This window comes from Bison bison, unplaced genomic scaffold, assembly GCF_000754665.1.
Source record: "Bison bison bison isolate TAMUID 2011002044 unplaced genomic scaffold, Bison_UMD1.0 scf7180017864304, whole genome shotgun sequence".
Taxonomy (NCBI): domain Eukaryota; kingdom Metazoa; phylum Chordata; class Mammalia; order Artiodactyla; family Bovidae; genus Bison; species Bison bison.
The window spans coordinates 1917564-1938002 of NW_011494876.1; positions in this window are offsets into that span (position 1 = coordinate 1917564).

Below are 20439 nucleotides of genomic sequence, written 5' to 3' on the forward strand. Positions count from 1 at the left end.
TCTGTGTATTCTTTCCATCTCTTCTTAATATCTTCTGCTTCTGTTAGGTCCATACCATTTCCGTCCTTTATCGAGCCCATCTTTGCATGAAATGTTCCTTTGGTATCTCTGATTTTCTTGAAGAGATCCCTAGTCTTTCCCATTCTGTTGTTTTCCTCTATTTCTTTGCATTGATCGCTGAAGAAGGCTTTCTTATCTCTTCTTGCTATTCTTTGGAACTCTGCATTCAGATGTTTATATCTTTCCTTTGGTCCTTTGCTTTTCACTTCTCTTCTTTTCCCAGCTATTTGTAAGGCCTCCCCAGACAGCCATTTTGCTTTTTTGCATTTCTTTTCCCTGGGGATGGTCTTGATCCCTGTCTCCTGTACAGTGTCATGAACCTCATTCCTTAGTTCATCAGGCACTCTATCTATCAGATCTAGGCCCTTAAATCTATTTCTCATTTCCACTGTATAATCATAAGAGATTTGATTTAGGTCATACCTGAATGGTCACCACAGAACACTGAATTGAGCTCCTTGCCCTGTACCGCAGATTCCCATTAGCTATCTATTTTACACATGGTAATATATATATATATATATATATATTAATATGTCAACTGCATCCTCTTAACAAACAAGAAATACTCTTTACCTATTTTCAGATGGGGAAACTGGTCCTCAGGCAGGTTGAGTAGACGCCCAAAGGCTCAGCAGTCTAATACACGACTTAGCCAAATGTCCAGAGGTCAAGCCAACTCTCTCTGACTCTAGAAATCTGAGTCCTCACTCACCAACCTGTGTGGTTTCCTGACCATCTGCATATATCAAAGCATGATATAATCCTAGCACCCATCTCTGTGGGAACATGTAGTTGGTATTCAAAAATATCTGTAGAATGACCAAAAGACTGTGCAGTTTAGTCCATTCAGTAAAGCCTGGCACAAAGAAGTAGGAGTTGTAACATTAAAAGATATCAGGAGATCTTGGTTTTTATGTATAAAATTATTTGGGGAGAGTATTTTCAGAGTGGGTATAAAGCAGTAGCAGACTGCTGTGTAATATTAGAACACCACTTATTGGAAGTAACTTCAGGAAACTGTTTTGTATACACATTTTATAAGTCCAAATTGATTTAATTCAAATATTAAATTTTGTATAAAAACCATATTTGCGTAACCTGATATAATATTACATGTCAGTATCACATAGAAAAACATCAGAATATGATTTTTATTTCCATTTTCTTCCACTCTCTTAGGCATTTTTAGACTGCTATTCCGGTGCTTTGCTCACTGGTAAACTGAGCTTTTTCTGTTTTTTTTAAAAAAAATCTCTTATGAATTAAAGCAAATATTACTGTATTTCTGGCTTAGAAACTATGGGTCTGTATAGATGCTGAAAAAGGTATATCTTCATAATGCATCCTTTCCTGTTCCTAAATCAAAGCAGAATGAATTTTTGAGATTTAGAAATTAGCATCAATATTTCAAAAAAAAAAAAAAAGAAATTAGCATCACTTAATCACACCAAATAAAAGTCAGTTGTTGCCAAATCTATTTTTTAAATAAAATTATGCATTTTTATCCTTCCATTGTATATCAATATAAAGAGAAAATAAAGTACGGGCTTGAAACTAATATTTGAAAGTTGGCAATCACCCCCTGCCCAAGTTGTGGCAATTTGTATTTCCATTTGAAATACAGTAATCGGTGAATTGGGGTTTCCCTGGTAGCTCAGCTGCTAAAGAATCCACCTGCAATGCAGGAGACCACAGTTCAATTCCTGAGTTGGGAAGATCCCTTGGAGAAGGGAACGGCTACCTACTCCAGTTAAAATAGAATATAATGTTTTTATACTTTTACAAATGCCAGGCTTGACAAAGTGCTGTCAGTGTAGATACTTTATCATTATCTCCATTTGACAGAAGAGAAACTTCTGAGGCTCAAAGAAATCAAGAAACTTACTCAAGATCACACTGCCATAACAAAGCAAAGCTGGGATGTGAATTCAACTATCGCAGCTTCTAGGGTAGAGTTGCTCAACCTCAGCACTACTGACATTTTGGACTGGATAGTCTTTTGCATGGTGGGGCAGAGGCTGTCCTGGGCATTGTAGGATGTTTAGCAGCATCTTTGACTTCCACACATCAGATGCCAGCAGTACTTCCCTCTCAACAGGTTGCAACAATCGTAAATGTCTCCAGACATTGTCAAATTTTCACTGGGAAAATAAAATCAGCCCTGGGTTATAGCCACTGCCCTAAGACTCCTGTCCTAACTGCTGTGCTTTTCTGCCTGCCTTTCAATTTAGGTCAAGATCACCATTCCAGAATGAACCCCTAGTAAGCTTGTCATAGTCCATGCATGTCTGGGCCTCAGCCAATTTAGTTTCTCTCTCATTTTACGTAGGAAGGAAATGCCAGGCGCCCACAACCTGGAGTGATTTAGGATATGTACCCAAAGCTAAAATTAATTAAAAAAAAATAATGAATTGCCCTGCTCTCATTACCAGAAATTTGAGCCAGAAATGGATCCATGTGCTTGGGATGAGATTGTAAAAAGGGGAGGGGAATAGGAAGACTTACTCAAGCTCAGAGTGCTCACTAATTTCACTCAGAATTAATTTGATGAAGAACTAGAATAAGAATTGCAAAGTCATCAAAGATGATGGCTTTTCCTTTATGACCCTTGGCACCAGAACAAAGAGCCTATTTTTGTGGGTTTTGGGGTTTCCAGAATAAAGGGAATAAAATGTTTAGGTAATGTTTGGATGGTTTAGAGACTGTATGTACATTAGTGATAGGTCAATTAATATCTGCACAGTTCAAAGAGGCAATTATTTTAATTTATAAATCACTTCAGAGGTAGGGAGCTGCCATCCATGAATGTGGTTTTTACAAATAAGAGTGCTCATTGTTATGTGTTTGTGTATGTGCTTTTCTACCTATGTCATTCTATCTGGCCTGAGTTTTCCAACCAGATCACATACCTCTGTGATTATGTATTTGTCTCTAGAGCACTGCCAAATACATAAAGCATTGTATCTGCAATTTGACCCTTGGCTGAGACCACCCTCTTTTTCGAGTTTTCACTGTGCTGAAAGGTACCACCACGCACAATGTTGCTTCCAGAAAAGGACTTCTTATATTACACTCTAAATGGCAGAGTCTGGGACTAAGCCTCCCCAGGGGGTGACAGTGCCTCTTGGTAATCATTCAAAAAGGAGAGAGGGCCAAAGTGATTCTGGGCATGGAAGGCTTATTAGGCACTTTGACAACTGGTAAAAAGTTCCCAAGTGTCAACACAGAGATTTCCTTTAAAACCATGCCCTAAGCATCTGTTTATTTTGTCTCATTTTTTTAATTACTAAATGACAAAAAGTATCAAGCATAGTGCTCAATTCTAGGGGAATAAGAGTATGTAAGACAAATACAACCCGATGTGGGAGGCAAACTAGGAAGCTGGGATAAGAGTGTAGACTGATGGTTGCAGTAATTAGTAAATTATAAGGTACTAGAGAGGCTACATCGGAGAAGGCAGTGGCACGCCACTCCAGTACTGTTGCCTGGAAAATCCCATGGATGGAGGAGCCTGGTGGGATGCAGTCCGTGGGGTCGAAAAGAGTCGGACATGACTGAGCGACTTCACTTTCACTTTTCACTTTCGTGCATTGGAGAAGGAAATGGCAACCCACTCCAGTGTTCTTGCCTGGAGAATCCCAGGGACGGAGGAGCCTGATGGGCTGCCATCTATGGGTCGCACAGAATCGGACACGACTGAAGCGACTTAGCAGCAGCAGCAGCAGAGAGGCTACATGTGTGGCTCAGTGGTAAAGAACCCACCTGTCAATGCAGGAGATGCAAGAGACACAGGTTCAATCCTGGTTGGGAAGATCCCCTGGAGAAGGAAATGGCAACCCACTCTAGTATTCTTGTCTGGAGAATCCCATGGACAGAGGAGCCTGGTGGGCTACAGTCCATAGAGTCTCAAAGAATCTAACACAACTTAATGACTAAGGAGCAAGAAAGATACTAGAAAAGGTGTTGTGGTTGGCAAAGCTTCCAGAAGGAAGTAACATCTTCTTCAAAGCTGAAAGATGAACATGTGTTAGTTTGGTGAACTAGAAGAGGGTGTGTTCCAGGCAGAAGGGTGAGGCATGGAGAAAAGGCCCAGAGGCAAGAGAGAACACGGTGATTTCAGGAAACCAAAGGAAAAATGGAAAGATAGACCAGTGAGGGGCAAGCAGTGAAGCTCAAGATCAGAGCACAGATAGGATTGCAAAACGTTTTCCAAGTCATGTTAGTTGACTTTACCCTAAGGGCATTGGCATGTAATGGATATGTTTTAAGCTGGGGAGTGATATGGTCAGATTAGGAAAACCAACAGGAGGAGACATAAATGGCAAGGCAAGAGTAAAGGGGTTTGATAATACATCAGGGAAGATAGTATATCAGTAGGCTCAGGGACTGGAAAGGAGGAATTTGTCAGTGCTATTTAATGGAAGAGAATTAAATGAAGAATAAAAAAGATCTTGCTGATAATAAAGTCACTTTAATAACCCTTCCCATTATATAATACTCCTTCCCCTTTAACAGCATATTTCTATTGCAGAAGAATGACCATTATATACTCTATATTTATGACTGATTTCATGAATAAAAATTACAAATATTATTGAGCATCTCCTACATGCCTGGCATTATTCTAGTTACTGAAGAAACTACTATATATAGACCAGAAACCATTCCTACCTTCAGTAAGTTTGATTTTAGTGATGGAAACAGACAGTAATGGGCAAATCAGTTTCTATATCTGAGTCTATTTCTGTTACATAGTCATATTTTAGATTCCACATACAGGCGACATTATATGCTATCTATCTTTCTCTGACTTCACTTAATATGATAATCTCCAGGTCCATCCATGGATTAATAATTTATTATTAATTAATAATAAATTGCATTATTCATTCTTATTTATGGCCGAGCAATATTCCATGGTATATATGTACCACATCTCTTTATCTGCTCATCTGTTGATGGACATTTAGGTTTTTTCCATGTCTTGGCTATTGTAAATAGTGCTGCTGTGAACATTGAGGTACATTTATCCTTTCGAATTAGAGTTTTGTCTGGATATATGCCCAGGAGTGGGATCACTGGCTCACATGGTAACTCTGTTTTTAGTCTTTTGAGAAACCTCCATATAATTTTCCATAGTGGCTGTACCAATTTACATTCCTACCAACAGTGTAGGAGTGTTCCTTTTTCTTGGAGGCCGTCTACTTTATGACTGTACATTGTTAAAACCATTCCAGTACTTGGAATAAATAGTCTTTCCTGGAACTGTGGCCCTTCCCAGGATTCACTGATGAAAATGTTTTATTATGAGATTTCTACTTTCTTCCTTGGGATGATAGCCTTGTTGGTGCAATATACTTTGTGGGGAAAACAGATCAGATGACCTAGGTAGAGCCTTCCCATAAACATAAATGATTATTTATGTCCAAAGACCAGGCTGCTGGACACTGACCAGTTGTCAAGCCCTTTCTCAGAGGAAGAGCAAAACAATACTTCATGCTTTCCCAGCGCTCCACTTAGAGGGAACACATCCTGCATGAGTGCGGTTTTTGCTCTGTGCTGGCCAGCCACCTTGTTATAATTAATTCTGTTCCTTAATCACAGGAAAAGTGTTTAGGAAACTGAAATATGAGAGAGGATCATCATCAGGATCATGTGTGTTCGAAGGACTCCCTGTGCACTGCCAAGTTTCCTCCTGCCTGAGCACAGAATGATGACAAAGCAGTAGACAGACAGGTGTGGGTGTGTGTGCTCACTGGGTTCCATTCCCTGTGGATTCTGTGGCCTTAGTTTCCTGAGTTTGTAAAATGGAAATCACACTTGGCTCATATGTCTGTGATGATAGGGGAATTCATTGGTCTCCATAGAGTAGATTTTCTCTGGTTTATGTGGCAGCTTTGCTTCATTTGGGCTCCACTTAAAAAAAAACAACAAAACAAAACAGAATAGCAGGCTTAATGGCTTCCCAGGGGTCTCCATGGTAAAGAATCCACCTGCAATACAAGGGTTGGAGCCCTGGGTCAGGAAGATCCCCTGGAGAAGGGCATGGCAACCTGCTTCAGTATTCTTGCCTGGAGAATCCCATGGATAGGGGAGCCTGGCAGGCTACAGTCCTTGGAGTCACAAAGAGTTGCCCATGATCAAGCACACACGCACATCAGTCTTTATAGCCTTCAAGGGCTACAGCGCTTGGAGTCACAGAAAGTTGCACATGACCAAGCACACATGCATGTCAGTCTTTATTTCTTCTGCAGCCATTGTCTTCGACTGGCAGTGTGAGCAGAATGTTATTAACATGGCTTCATTTTATCATCACCAAAGAGTGGCAGTGAATCAACATGCTGTTTATAAAGGAAACATTGAGATTGTCTTTCTGATGAAAGACTTAACTAAAGGCTATGGTTTGTTATTGAAGTAATATCAGTGCCTAGTAAAATTTAAAAATACAAAACAAGATGAGGGTTGGAGCAAGAGAAGGTAGAGAAGGAGAATTCTGGGAGAAGTTAAATTATACTTGGCTGGTCCTTAACATGTTACATCATATTGTTATGAAAACATCATGGTCTTACAAAACTTTTGTGAATGTACCATTAATTGTTTGTAATCTAATGGCATTATTTCAATCATATTAAAATGAAGAACATTTGCTGCTGTGACAGATATGATAATAGCTTTCTGCTGTGAAAGGCATTCATTTTGAAACTTTGAAGTAATTATTTCTGAGGAGAGGGTACACGTCAGCATAATACCTTCCACTTTTTACATCTAAAGTTATATTTTATGGCAGCTAATCTCAGTAAACAGAGGCAGTGGGAGGCCATGTAATGTTGAAAGAACTATAGAAAAGGATTTGCTTTGTAATTAACTGTTAACACTTCATGAATGGAAATATAGTTGCACAGGTGACATCTGGGCTCTGGAATTAGAAAGACTGATATTCCAATCCCAGTTCTAACTCTTACAGCCATATTGCCTTTTAGGACAGATTAAACATTATCTCTAAGCCTGTATTTCCTTATCTGCAAAATGGAGATAATAACAATACTATTTACCTTACAAGTTTTAATTAAATTTGAATCTATAAGCCTTATAACAACAATTAAAATGGTAACATAGCAAGAGCTCAAAAAACATTAACCATTGTTGACATTAACTGTTACTTTTAGCAGGTTCCTTTAGGAACCTAGGCTTTAAATTTCTCACTTTTAAAATAGGAGATTTGGACTAGCATCCCTGTTTCCCAAAATTAATCATTCAAACATGGCATTCAAAGTTTTTGCCCTTTGGGGAAAAATATCATGAAATATAACCTCAAAAGAATAAAACCATACACACAGATATTCAGAATACCTGTATAAATCTGTAAATCTAAAATAAATCTATAATTTAATTTGGGTACATTGGTTTTAATTTAATAGCATAAGATATCATCATACCTGTCCTTCCAATGTGATATGATAGAAGGTGTTGTCACTGAAGGCTTATTTGTGAGCACATTTGGATATCATATCTATACCAAATGGACTAGCAGCATCTTCTATTCTTTAGGCTTATCCAGAGTAATAATAGCTTGATATCTTTTTGTTTCAAATATACATTGATAGATACATGTGAAACTGGTAGGTACGGTAGCTGAGAGCGCAGACCTGGGAGCCAGAAAACCTGGGTTCAAATCCCAGCTTTGCAAATGGCTAGCTTTGTGATGACAGGCAAAACATTTAACATCTCTGTGCTCAGATTCCTCTTCTGTAAAATCAAAATAATAAGAGTGTCTAATTCTTACTGTTATTGTGAAATTTTTAGATAAGTTAGTAATGTAAAGTGCTTGGAACAGTGCCTGGTACCAACATCTGGTTAAGGAACTTTACCTACCGATATAGGCAAATATTGCACTTCAGTGAAAATTGTCTTGTGTTACCTTTGTTTTCCACTGTGGTTCTGAATTCTTTAAGGGGTTCAGAAGGGAAACTGGATCCTCATACTTGGAGTAGACCCCTGAAGCTTCTGGTTCAGGTTTTTCCTTCTATAAGATTATTATAGTATTATCTTCTTCTAGGTACTTCCTAAAAATGGTAAGGTCTAAGGAGGTAATGAATTGGCATTTGAATAGTTTTAAATTCCCCAACACTTGATGGTTTCTACCATCCTATTGTTAGCTGATGGTCTGTGATTCTTTATCCTGAGCAGAGAGGATCAATGTAAGAACCAAATGTTGGTTGGTGACTCTCCACTGCTTCAGATAACCACAAGGGAAAAGAAAGCCATTTCTCTTGCTATGGCTTTCCTGCCAACAACATTGAATAAAATGAGACATAATGTGAATACCATATGTCTAAATATATTACTGTTCCATTTGGTCATAAAAATATAAGTCTCTCTGGCCTACCATATTTGAAACCCAAATCATTTATATCTCAGACTCCAATCCTTCCTTTAAATCTTCACACACCTGCAACATGATGACATCCAAAATAAGCATGATGCATTGAAAAATGGGAGATTTCTGTCTAAAAAGAGTCTCTACAAGGAAACGGGAATTTCTGTGCCTAGAGATTGGAAGTAAAATATACAAATGGGCATAGTGTGGCCATAGATCCCAGCCTCTGTATGTGCTGGGAGAAATTCACAGGGATAAATCAAGTGTTTGAATTACTCAAGTAGAATTATTGTGTTTTTAATTATTATGTCTCAGAGGAGAAAGTTTTGGAAAATCACACTGAACTGGTAATTATGCTCTTAGATGCACTACAACCAGTTTCAGTAGCCCACAGAGACCCCTGTACCTCTCAGCTTGAAGGCACTCAGGTTTCCTCTGGGTATCAGACAAGTTCTTGCGTCAGAGCTGTAAGCACGTGGACAAGTCTAAACTAAGGCAGCAAGAAGGGATGATGAGTAGGGAAACCAAGGGCAGGGAAAGTTGTTTTAGCCAACATTGATTTTGTTTCTTTTGAAAAGAGATGATCCAAAGTCAAGAGAACATATATAGTTTGGTTTCGCTTCATCTATTACCCAGCTGACCACCTTTGGGATAAGAATTCCCTCCTCAGAGATTATCTGTATATCCAGAATCCATCTATAGGTTTCCAAGTGTGAACTGACCATGGTTGTGATTTGGTAATTTTTTAGATAGGAAAGTCATAGTATATATTGTGTGCATGCTAAATCATTTCAGTCGTGTCTGGCTCTTTGCGACCCTATAGACTGTAGTCCACCAGGCTCCTCTGTCCGTGGGATTCTCCAGGCAAGAATACTGGGGTGGATTGCCATCCCCTTTTCCAGGGGTTCTTCCCAACCCAGGGATCTAACCCATGTCTCTTAAATCTCCTGCATCTGTAGGCAGGTTCTTTACCACTAGCGCCACCTGGGAAGCCCTAGTATACTTTATATGCTGCAAAATTAAAACCCATCCCCTAAATTTGACATCGTATTGGTCTGTGACTCATATTGGGAAAGTGTAACACCAACCTCCTCCTCCTTTGCTTTGGAAACCAAATCTATCTTACAGAACTCTGTCAGATTATTAACTAGGATGACACTGTCTTTCGGTCTCAATGCTTCATCTTTTCACCAATTTCCTTTCTGAGATGACCTTCTTCTTTGCTTTCCCCATCTTGCCAAGATCTGGGCAGGTGACACTACGAAGTGTTCTCTGCAGGCATCAGGTTCTCAACTAATTCTGAGAGGTTCTTCAGAGGCACCCTCACCACCCTTCTAATAAAATTCCTGTTTTGCTTAAGTAAAGTTTATTTCTGTTTCTTGTACCCAAACAAGCCCATCTAATATGATAGTAACCAAAATGACATATATATACATACATATATAATGTATATTGCATAATATATAATATACATTACTAAATATATATGGTATTTTTAATGCATATTTTATATGCATATAATTTATTGAAGACATCATACTAGGCATCATTCTAAGCTCTTAACGTGTATTAACTCATTTGTATTTACAAGTTTACAAAGGTATCCCTTCTTTGCCAACACTTCAGTACTTGCATTTTTATTCCCCACTCTAATTTTTTTTCTGTTTTCAGTGTACGTCTCTCTTTGCAACACACATTATCATATTCTTATTAGGTTTATTGTGTATCAGTTTTCCTGCCACCCACTAAAATGTAACCTCACGGATATGTCTTAGGTGCCCAGGACAGTCTCTGATGTATGGTAGGGGCTCAATAAATATGTGTTTCATTAATTAAATAATTAATTAATGAGCTCATGTTACCGTATGGTTTATTATGAATATTCCTTTCAATCAGCAACCTCCTCCCACCTACCTGGCAGGACCTGCTTAGGTACAATATCTGTTCTCTTCTGTAAAGTTTTTTAACTTTGGGCTAGATTTTTGCATACGTGCTCTGGTCCAGCAACAGGGGACTAGATCAAATGACCTCCTGAGAGCTGTCTGGCTCTTGACAATCAGATTCAATTCCACTTAAATGTTCTAAAAGCAATTTGTGGAGAAATTCTTTTCCTCCTTCTTTCCCCAACTGGAGTGCACATTTATCTAATTATTTCCTTAGGAGGTTGACCTAGCTTTAAAGGAGTCCCATGTCAGCTCTCCTACATTTTCTCTAAGCACTCACTTTATAAAACTAAGAGACTAAAGACTCAGCTCTCTAGGGAATTAAATTTCATTCAAATAAGATTAAGGATTTTTGACTCACAAAAGCAAGGACAATCAGAGGCTAGCTAAAATGAGGCAATTGTTCAGCAAACTAATCCAGACATGTTATTCACAGAGACTCTCACAATTGGCCAGGGAAGAAAAATGCCTGTGAAAGAATGGGTGGGCTGCACTGAGTTAAGGGAGCCTACTTCCTTCTAAGGCTTAAAGCCCAGTCCCTCACTTCCTAGCTGGTGAATATGTTTTTTTTTTTTTTTTTTTAATTTTTTATTTTTTTTATTTTCTAAATTTAGTCGATTGTAGCCCAAATCCTCCAATTGAACAGGATTAGATTAGAACCTGCTGCTACTGTTAAGTCGCTTCATTCGTGTCCAACTCTGTGCGACCCCATAGACGGCAGCCCACCAGGCTCCCCTGTCCCTGGGACTCTCCAAGAAAGAACACTGGAGTGGGCTGCCATTTCCTTCTCCAAAGCATGAAAGTGAAAAGTGAAAGTGAAGTCGCTTAGTCGTATGCGACTCTTAGCGACCCCATGAATTGCAGCCTATCAGACTCCTCTGTCCATGGGATTTTCCAGGCAAGAGTACTGGAGTGCGGCCTTAGATTAGATCTTGAAAGTCAGGCATGCACGGTAGTTAGCTCCTCTATGGAAGCAGTGGATTGGTGATGAGGTGACGTGGTGTCAGGAGTGGAGAAAAAGTGTTGATGTTGATTTACACAAGTATGTCTGTCACCCCTAGGTTTAGAACATGGGTTCTTAACCTCTTGTGGGGCGTAGACTCTTTCTCAAAATGTTTTTGATTGTGTAAAAATGAGCATAAAATTGCAAAGCAGACTAATTATATTGAAATGCATTTGTCAAAATATTTTTTTCAAAACAGAGCAGTAATTCATGTATTTATTAATATGTTAAGTATCAGAGCTGCAGTAGGCTTGATAATTACTGTAATTTTAAAGTGATAATGAGTTTAAATTGTGTATCTCAATAGCTACAGTGTGATATGAAAACATATACAATTTATATAAGTGATAAAGTCACAGGTACAGCTAATAATTTTGTGGTTGAATCTTTGCAGTCATAATTGAAGGAAATGTTGAATTTCAATTAGAAGTTAATGAAAATAGTGTTATAATTTCTCAGATGCCCCCCACCATCTACCCCAGGTTAAGAACTCCTGGCATCGAGACTAAAGTGAAACAGTTCATGAATCACCACTATTAAATATTGTACCCAGCATCATGGGGGAATGCCCACGTTTGTGGGCATTTGTTTCAACTATCACCGAGCTTAAGAAAATGTTCTTTCTGGCTCACATTAACAATGAAAAAGATTAAAAAATGGAAAAACATTACTATCTGCCACATATATTCTGTACCTAATGAAAAGATCTCTTTAAACTGGTGAGCAAGGGCCCCAGGTTGCCATAACAGAGTATTAGAACTCTGGCATTAGGGTGCCTAACTTGTTCCCATTTGCTCAAGACTGTCCCTGTTTTAAAATGAGAAGTCAGGCTTCAGGAACCCCTTGGTCCCTGGCAAACATGGATGGTTGTTGAGTGCTTTGGAGTCAGAAATAACATAGTAATTTTGATCAGCTTGAGAGACAAATAAGTTGTCAGGAATAAGTTGTCTATTTGTCAGAAAAGACCCTGATGCTGGGAAAGATTGAAGGAATGAGAAGAAAGGGACAGCAGAGGATGAGATGATTGGGTGGCATCACCAATTCAATGGACATGAGTTTGAGCAAGCTCCGGGAGATGAAGGACAGGGAAGCCTGGCTTGCTTGCTCTTTGTGTAGTCACAAAGAGTTGGGCACGACTGAGTGACTGAACCACAACAACAAAAATGTCTTTCTTGAGTCTCAGCATCTTCGTTTCCAAATGAGAATGAGAATATCTTTCCTACAAAGTTGTGATAAATGTTAAATGAGGTTATACATATAAAATGCTTTGCCACGTTATAAGCACTCAAAAACCAGTGACGACTATTATTATTATTGCCACTGCTGTTATTATAAAGTTAATTCCATTCCATTTACCTGACTCCATCCTCTCAAAAGAATCTCACCTTCCTCTCTGCCTGTGTACATTGTGTACAGCCCTCAGACCCCTCCTGAACTCTACTTTTTCATGAAGAATTAATTTGCTGATATCACATGCAGTGATGAAATGGTACATTAGGTTGAACTTTTTGAAACTGATAGTTTCGTAAGTCAAAAACAGTCGAATAGTGATATCATACAGTTGGACCTGATGTGTGTACATACTAGGCGTGGGCTGTGACTTACACAAGACTGTCATTTCATAAGTGTTGTCCTTTCTTCCTCAATGACTCTGATATTCATAGGCCTCTCCTTAATTCTTCCTCCTATAATTGCCCTAGGTTTTCAAAGAGATTTCAGATTCCGTGTCATTATATTATTTTAAATTAAGATGATATATTAAATGCTTAAGTAAAATGATTTTTTAACCTTTCATAAAACTGTGTGTAAAAAATTCACAAATCAGAAGAAAACTTCTATAGTTTTGGAACCTTATATTTGCTCTAGATACAGTTGCTATTATGTATCCCTCACTTTTTGGCAATAAATAATATATTGCCTTGCCTTTATCTTATGTGCGTGTGTCTTGAACCTAACCTTGACCATGTTATATTATCTTTTTACAATATCCAGTGTTAGAAAGAAGCACATTAATTACAGATAATTGAAAAGGGGGCTTTAAATATCATCGAAACCAGATGGTAAGTTTACATCAGTAAGGTTTCAGATTCAAAGGAACATCATTAAAAAAAAGGGCCCCAAGTAAATTTCTGGAGCAGCTCTGAACAGGCTGGCAGCCCCTATGCTTGTGTGGTTACTGAACCCTTGAAATATAGTTGGACCAGATTAAGATGTAATATAAATATGAAATACATACTATAACCCAAGAACTTAAACAAATAAAGAACATAAACTATGCTCTTAATAATTTTACGTGTTGAAATAAGTTGGATATACTAAATCAAAAATGTAATTAAAATTAACTTCACTTTTTACTTTTAAATGAGACGCTGGAACATTTAAAAATCACCCAAATGCCAGTCAAGAGATGAATGGATAAATTTAATGTGGTATATACATACAATGAAATATTATTCAGCCTTAAAAGGAAGGAAATTCTAATACATGCAGCAGCATGGATGGAACTTTGAAAATATGCTAGTAAAATAAAAGTGAAAGTGAAGTCGCTCAGTCGTGTCCGACTCTTTGTGACCCCATGGATTGTGGCCCACCAGGCTCCTCTGTCCATGGGATTCTCCAGGCAAGAATACTGGAGTGGGTTGTCATTTCCTTCTCCAGGGGATCTTCCCAACTCAGGGATCAAACCCAGTTCTCCCGCATTGGAGGCAGATGCTTTAACCTCTGAGCCACCAGGAAAGCCAAATAAGGCAGACATAAAAGAACAGATAGTGCATGATTCCATTTACATCAAATACCTAGAATAGGCAAATTCATAGAGACAGAAAGTAGAATTAGAAGTGACCATGGACCAGAAGTAAGGAGAATGGAGACTAAATGTTTAAAAGGTAAGGAGTTTCTGTTGTGGGTGATGAAACAGTTCTGGCAATGGATAGCAGTGATAGTGACTACTTAGTACCAGTGAATTATGCCATTATAAAATGGTACACTTTATGTATATTTTACCTTACCACAAATTTTCAGCGTTCTCGTGTGGCTTACATTTCTTTTGGATAGAGTTTAGAGTTTAAACTGGCTCTAGAGGTTAATGAAAAGTAAAGCAATACTGGTGGCGTTTGAGAGCTGAATCTTTGCAGTTAGATGTAGTTAGATGTTAGGATTCAAGTTCCAGCCCTGCCCCTGACCACCTAAGAATCCTTGGTCAGTATCACTGACTACCTTAGTTTCTTCATCTGCAAATAGGGATTATAAAATGTACCACCGAGGGTTGCTGTAAGTTTAAAAGATGATACATAAACATTGAGTAATGTGAACATAAGAGGCAGCTGAATAAATGGTATACCTTGTTGCTATTGATGGAAGCAGGATCTTCCATTTTTATTGATATCTAGCAATTTTGCTAAATCTGAGGCATAATCCAAAAGGCCAAACAGTATTCCATTCACCTGAGTGAAGCCTAGTCAGTAAATGTGATCCCCTTTCTGGGACTGTGGGAAAAGAAGTCAGTTCTAGAGTGTTCATTTAGAACATCTATTTCCTTATTGTCTCTAGGTATATAACTCAATGTATAATATGCATTCCTAAAACATCCTGTTGGGCAAAAGTATTCACTGAAAATAGCTAAGACTATGAAGCAAATACTGTTGGGGCAGATCACTCAAAACCTACACACTTTTGCAGCCATAGCATTAACAAAAAAAACTGGTCCATTGGGAAACAGCCAGCCGAGGTGGGTGACTTAGCTTGGCTGGAGGTGGCCACAATGGATCTAAAAATTGCACACACACACATGCACACCTGCATAAGTAGGAATGTTGGCAGTGCCTTAGCATTGGAACAGGACTGGAAGGTGTGGAGACAGTACAGATGAAAGCAGATCCCTGAGTAGTGGGGCTGCCATTAAGGGAGGAAGTACAACCTGCCCTGAATTAGGAACTGAGTAAGTCTGGTGGGTGCCCATGGCTGGTGAAGAAACCCAGGCGTGGGGCTTATGTTAAAGTATTCTTAAAAAAACCCTCAAAGTTCTGCTTGAGGACATTTTCCTCTCTTACTGAACGTTCTCATTGCTGTCCTGCTAGTTCAGTTGCCAGTGCCTGGGGGAAAAAGAAAATCACATATGAACCAGTATGTCTTCTACATTACATAGGTAGCTGTCCCCTTTTTTAATAACATAAAGCCTAACTCATATTTCAGAACCATACATACCCGCATTCTTTTTGTGCCAGAGAGAGGGCTACATACACTATCATATTTGAGGTTCACCTGGCATTTTTACATCCATTACAAAGTTGATTCCCTTGCTCGAAGATCCCCCAGCAAGTCCATAGCACTAGGATTTACATTGGGAGTAGTTATCTCAAAGCTCATCCTCCTATGCAGTAGAGTCTGTCACCTCATAATTTTAGGCTATTTGCTCAGTTGCTCAGTTGTATCCAACTCTTTGTAACCCCATAGACTGTAGCCCACCAGCCTCCACTGTCCATGGGGATTCTTCAGGCAAGAATACTGGAGACAGTTGCCATTTCTTTCTCTATTGGCCTTTTAGATATTGAAAAATGTGACCAGATACCTTAGCAGATTTTAGGCTCAGCCTTGCGTAAGTTCTCCCCTCAGAATACTTCAGTTTCGCTTCCTGAAATTCACCTTGTGTAGTATTAGTAAACAGCGAATAAGTGATCCAGGCATTTTTCTTTTCAAAAGTACCTGGGAGAAGTGGAAAGTATAATATCATTTTCTAAGATCTCTAGCTCTGAGGCTATAATTGTGAGTTTAACTTCTGTCAGGTATGAAAATGAAAGTTATAGGTTGTAAGTTTTCTTTCTCTTACTAAGGTTTCAAATGGTAAGCTCAATGGAAAAGTGTCTGAGCAGAACTGGGTATGCCCAATAGCCAGATCAGATACTGTTGGGATTCTTAGTATCGAAAGTAGTCTTGAAAGCTAGCACAGACTCTGATGGGAAGGATTCTTGGATGCAGCTCAGAACTTACTTCCCCTCCTGGGATATTCAGTTAGTAAATAACAGAGCAGCCATACTGGTTACTAAGACATACGTATTTCTGTAATGGGGGTGCTTCCCCTGTGGCTCAGTGGTAAATAATCTGCCTGCAATGCAGAAGATGCAGGAGACGCTGGTTCAGTCTTCCTGGAAGAGGGCATGGCAACCCACTTCAGTATTCTTGATTGGAGAATCCTTTGGACAGAGGAGCCTGGAGGGCTAGAGTCCATAGGGTCGCAAACAGTCGGACACAACTGAAGCAACTGAGCACTCACACGTGCATTTCTATAGTGGTGGGTAAACAGTCGTGCCTGAGCCCGCCACATGCCTCTCTTTACCTTAGCTTCCCTCCCCTCACCCCGGGTCCCTCCAAACCTCCTCACCTTCCAGAAACTAATTGCCTAGTTTCCTAAGGGGGCTCTGGTTCTTCGACTGGCATCTGTTCTCACTGAAGTGCCTAACCATGCTGCCTCTTAAATATCTTCACATTCTACAGCTAAAGCATTAGCTTAATTCCTGAGATTCTTTGTATTGGTGGGTTAGGAAGTATAGATGGAAATGAGAAATTGGAAAATAACCTGATTCTGCTGAATGATTCATCTATTATTTGAGTATAAGAATTTCTTTTAAAGAGCTTGAACTCATTTTTAGAAAGTCTCTAAATCAAGAGTTGCAAACTCATGTGGATTGGCCAAATTTGGACTGCAGATGATTTTTTTTGTAATGGCCAGCAGTGTGTAAATATACTGAATTCAAAGATTAAGCCAAAAAAGAACTGTTCATCCCAGCTACCCTCTTATCCTACTGCTCAGTTGTACATTTAAAATCCCAGCCTGTTCCCTGACAGCATTCAAATTTGAAACCCCTGTTCTAAATTCATACAACACCATCTCAATTCTACTAGTATTTACTCATCACCCGATCATACAGTCTATCACTTGAGCTGTAATGTTTCTATTTTGTTTAAGAAATGGATGCAAAGCTACTTTCAGAGGTAGCCAATTAAGATTAATTAAACATTTCACCAGACTTAACAGGTCTAATTAGATTTGATTCATCTGTAGTTTTGTTACCAATGAGATATCTGGATGACTAAATTATATTTTCTTAACTTCATGGGAGCCGAATGCTCGTCTCTTCCCCTTGGGCTTTTTTCCTGCCTTTAAGGGATGTGATAGTGAGTCATCATCCATATTCTCCCTGCCTCCTGGTGCCATTAAGTAGAGTCCATCTGAGAGCTGATGATGGAATCTGGGGCTCTGGGGCAGCTTCTGGCTTTGGGCCACCTCCCTGAATTATTCATGTGGAGCCAGGGAGGGTAAATGTCCAGCCACAAAGATCCAGAACCAATGCCAAGGGGGAGATGCTGGCCTAAAATAATTGAGGAAACGACCACTGGCGCCACTGACTTGGAAGCTCCAAGTAGAACCACATGGCTTCAGCTCAGGTCTAGGTGGCCCTTGACACCCCCACCTCCCCCTCTTTCCTGCCCCAGCACTCCTGTTTTAACTATGAAAGGAGCTCTGAGGAGCCAAGATGTCTCTTTGACCCGGCATAAACCCTGTCCTTTGAGTTATTGCTCTCAGCAACCCTGCAAGAGGTTTGGGATTTTTCAGAATAAACAGCAATCCCCAGCCTCTAATTTTCCCCCGGCAGCACTCTTATAATTATCCCATTGGTGTTAAGTTGATTGTATGTTTTTAGTATATTTACTGAGTACGTACTATGCACAGAGCATATGGTATCACTGGTAGGGGGATGCAGAAGGCAACAGGGTACAGATCCTGATCTTTAAGTATAATAAGTAAGCTTCGTTTGGAGTCAACTTCATGGTGGCTGTTGGAAGTGATGTCTTTTGAAGAATTCCCAGTCTCCAAGGAGAATTAGTGGAAAGAATGCTGTGATCAGGTCATGATGTCTCCTCTGGCAGAGTACAGAAGGGTTTCATTCCTGACCAGCAGTCTAATAAGAAAAATAATACTGTTGTCTAGTTGTCCATTTATCTATAATGCCTTACATAACAGAAAAAAAAATCACTGCCATTTACTTGGTACTGAATACAAGCAAGACATTAGGTAGGTGCTTAATATACGTTTACTCTCTTTTAAGAATATCTGGCATTGTTTCATCTTGATCACCAGTGACTACTTTTAGACCTGCGATTTGACCTACGTGGTCTATGTGGTTATCCCAGCTCTAGAGGCACAGACACAACAATTTACAGTGTGGTATAGGCAGAGCAGTACATCAGCAGTTAGAAAGCTCAGATGCTTCTAAGCGATCTTACATCTACAGCCCTCGTTTTCCAAAAGGTAATATATTGGGGATAACTTGATTTTTCTGGCCCCTTTTCAACACAAGTCTGAGGAAACCTAGCTCACTTCACTGTTGTATGGATGGACTTAAAAGTAATTAACAGAAGATGACCTAAACCATATACATTTTTCTCCTCCATAAACATCCAAAAGGCTTAGTGTTTTGCTGTCATCCTGAGAAAGGAAAGGGATGCTGTTGAAATGAAAGAAAAGTGAAACTGTTAGTTGCTCAGTCATGTCTGACTCTTTGCCACCTCATGGACTGTAGCCCACCAAGCTCCTTCTGTCCATGGAATTCTCCAGGCAAGAATACTGGAGTCGGTAACCATTCCCTTCTCCAGGGTATCTTCCCAACCCAGGGATCAAACCCGGGTCTCCTACATTTCAAGCAGATTCTTTAACATCTAAGGCCCCAGGGAAGCCCAGTAATGGAAAGGGATGCTGTTGGAGCAAGCCCACACAATTCATCTGGGTAGACTTTTGAGTCTTCCAGATTTGGGCATGATACAGTCAAGGAGGTTCCCTAGGGTACAGTGACCTTAGTACATAAAGTAAAACAAGAGATTTGTCTCTAGTAGCTGTGACCAGGTCACTGAAGGTATGCAAGGAGAATATGTTCTGATAAAGGCTACAAAATTGTTAACACTTTTAATTATGTTTGGGGCACACAGCATTATAGAACCAGCTGACTTGGCGTTATTGAAAACCTTGTCAGCTGCCATTCAGTGATTCAGCCAGCCAAGGAAGCTCTAGGGAAAGTTTGCTCATTTCTTTATTCAGGTTGTTTGTCCATCCATGTAATTTTAGAAGTATTCTTTCGAAGAATCCGGCAGCCGTTAATCCTAACAAACAATAGCTTTTGAATTCCAGGCCATCCTTTATCACATAATAGTTAAGGTAGAGAGAGTAGTGGGGAGTCTTCTAGTTATATTTTGCCATCCTGTCCAGAATACAAATGTGAGGAAATAGAGAAGTATTTGACACATGGAAGCAGGAAAATAGTCATTTTTAGATAAATGTTCTAGATAGTTTTCATTCAAAGTTAAACTGTGTTGAAAAACACATTCAAACTTAAAGACATAGAGGTCATTATTTGTTTTATTTTGTTGCGTATTTTACTTGAGCTCAACTCACAATTCTTTATGTTAAAAAGAAATGTTTTTTAAATCTACAGAATTCCAAATGCAGTATTAAATTTTCTAGCTAAAGGAAGTAAATGTGTACCACTACTTATATTCTAACAGAAATAGGAGAGAAAAGCCCCAAAACTTGTCTTGGTAAAGCCACACATTGGTAATCATGCCAGGGAGTTCACACTGCAGAATGTCTAGTGTAAGTAGTGGCTGACCTGTGATGAAATGCTTAATTTCATACCACAGAACCCAGTGACAGCCCATTAAAAGATAATCCCTTGGTGTTTAAATCTCAGAAGTTCTTTTTTGCCAGTCAACTTGTGGTTGGGGTTGTTCAAGACAGATGGACCGTCATCCCAGTTTAACACTGTATACTGATGTTTGCCTCTCGCCAAATCCCTCTCCCCTGCACACATCCTTTTCTATGAGGTAAAAGAAATTGTAATCTCTGGACTTGTTTGATAAATTTATAAACCTACTTAGGATAAAGGAAACTTCAGAATTTGGTTCAATCCCTATAGGTCTGAGTTGAGAAAGAGAGACAGAGATGAAGACAGAGAGACAGGAGGAGGGAGGTGTCCATTCATGTGTACCATACCTTCCATGGTCAA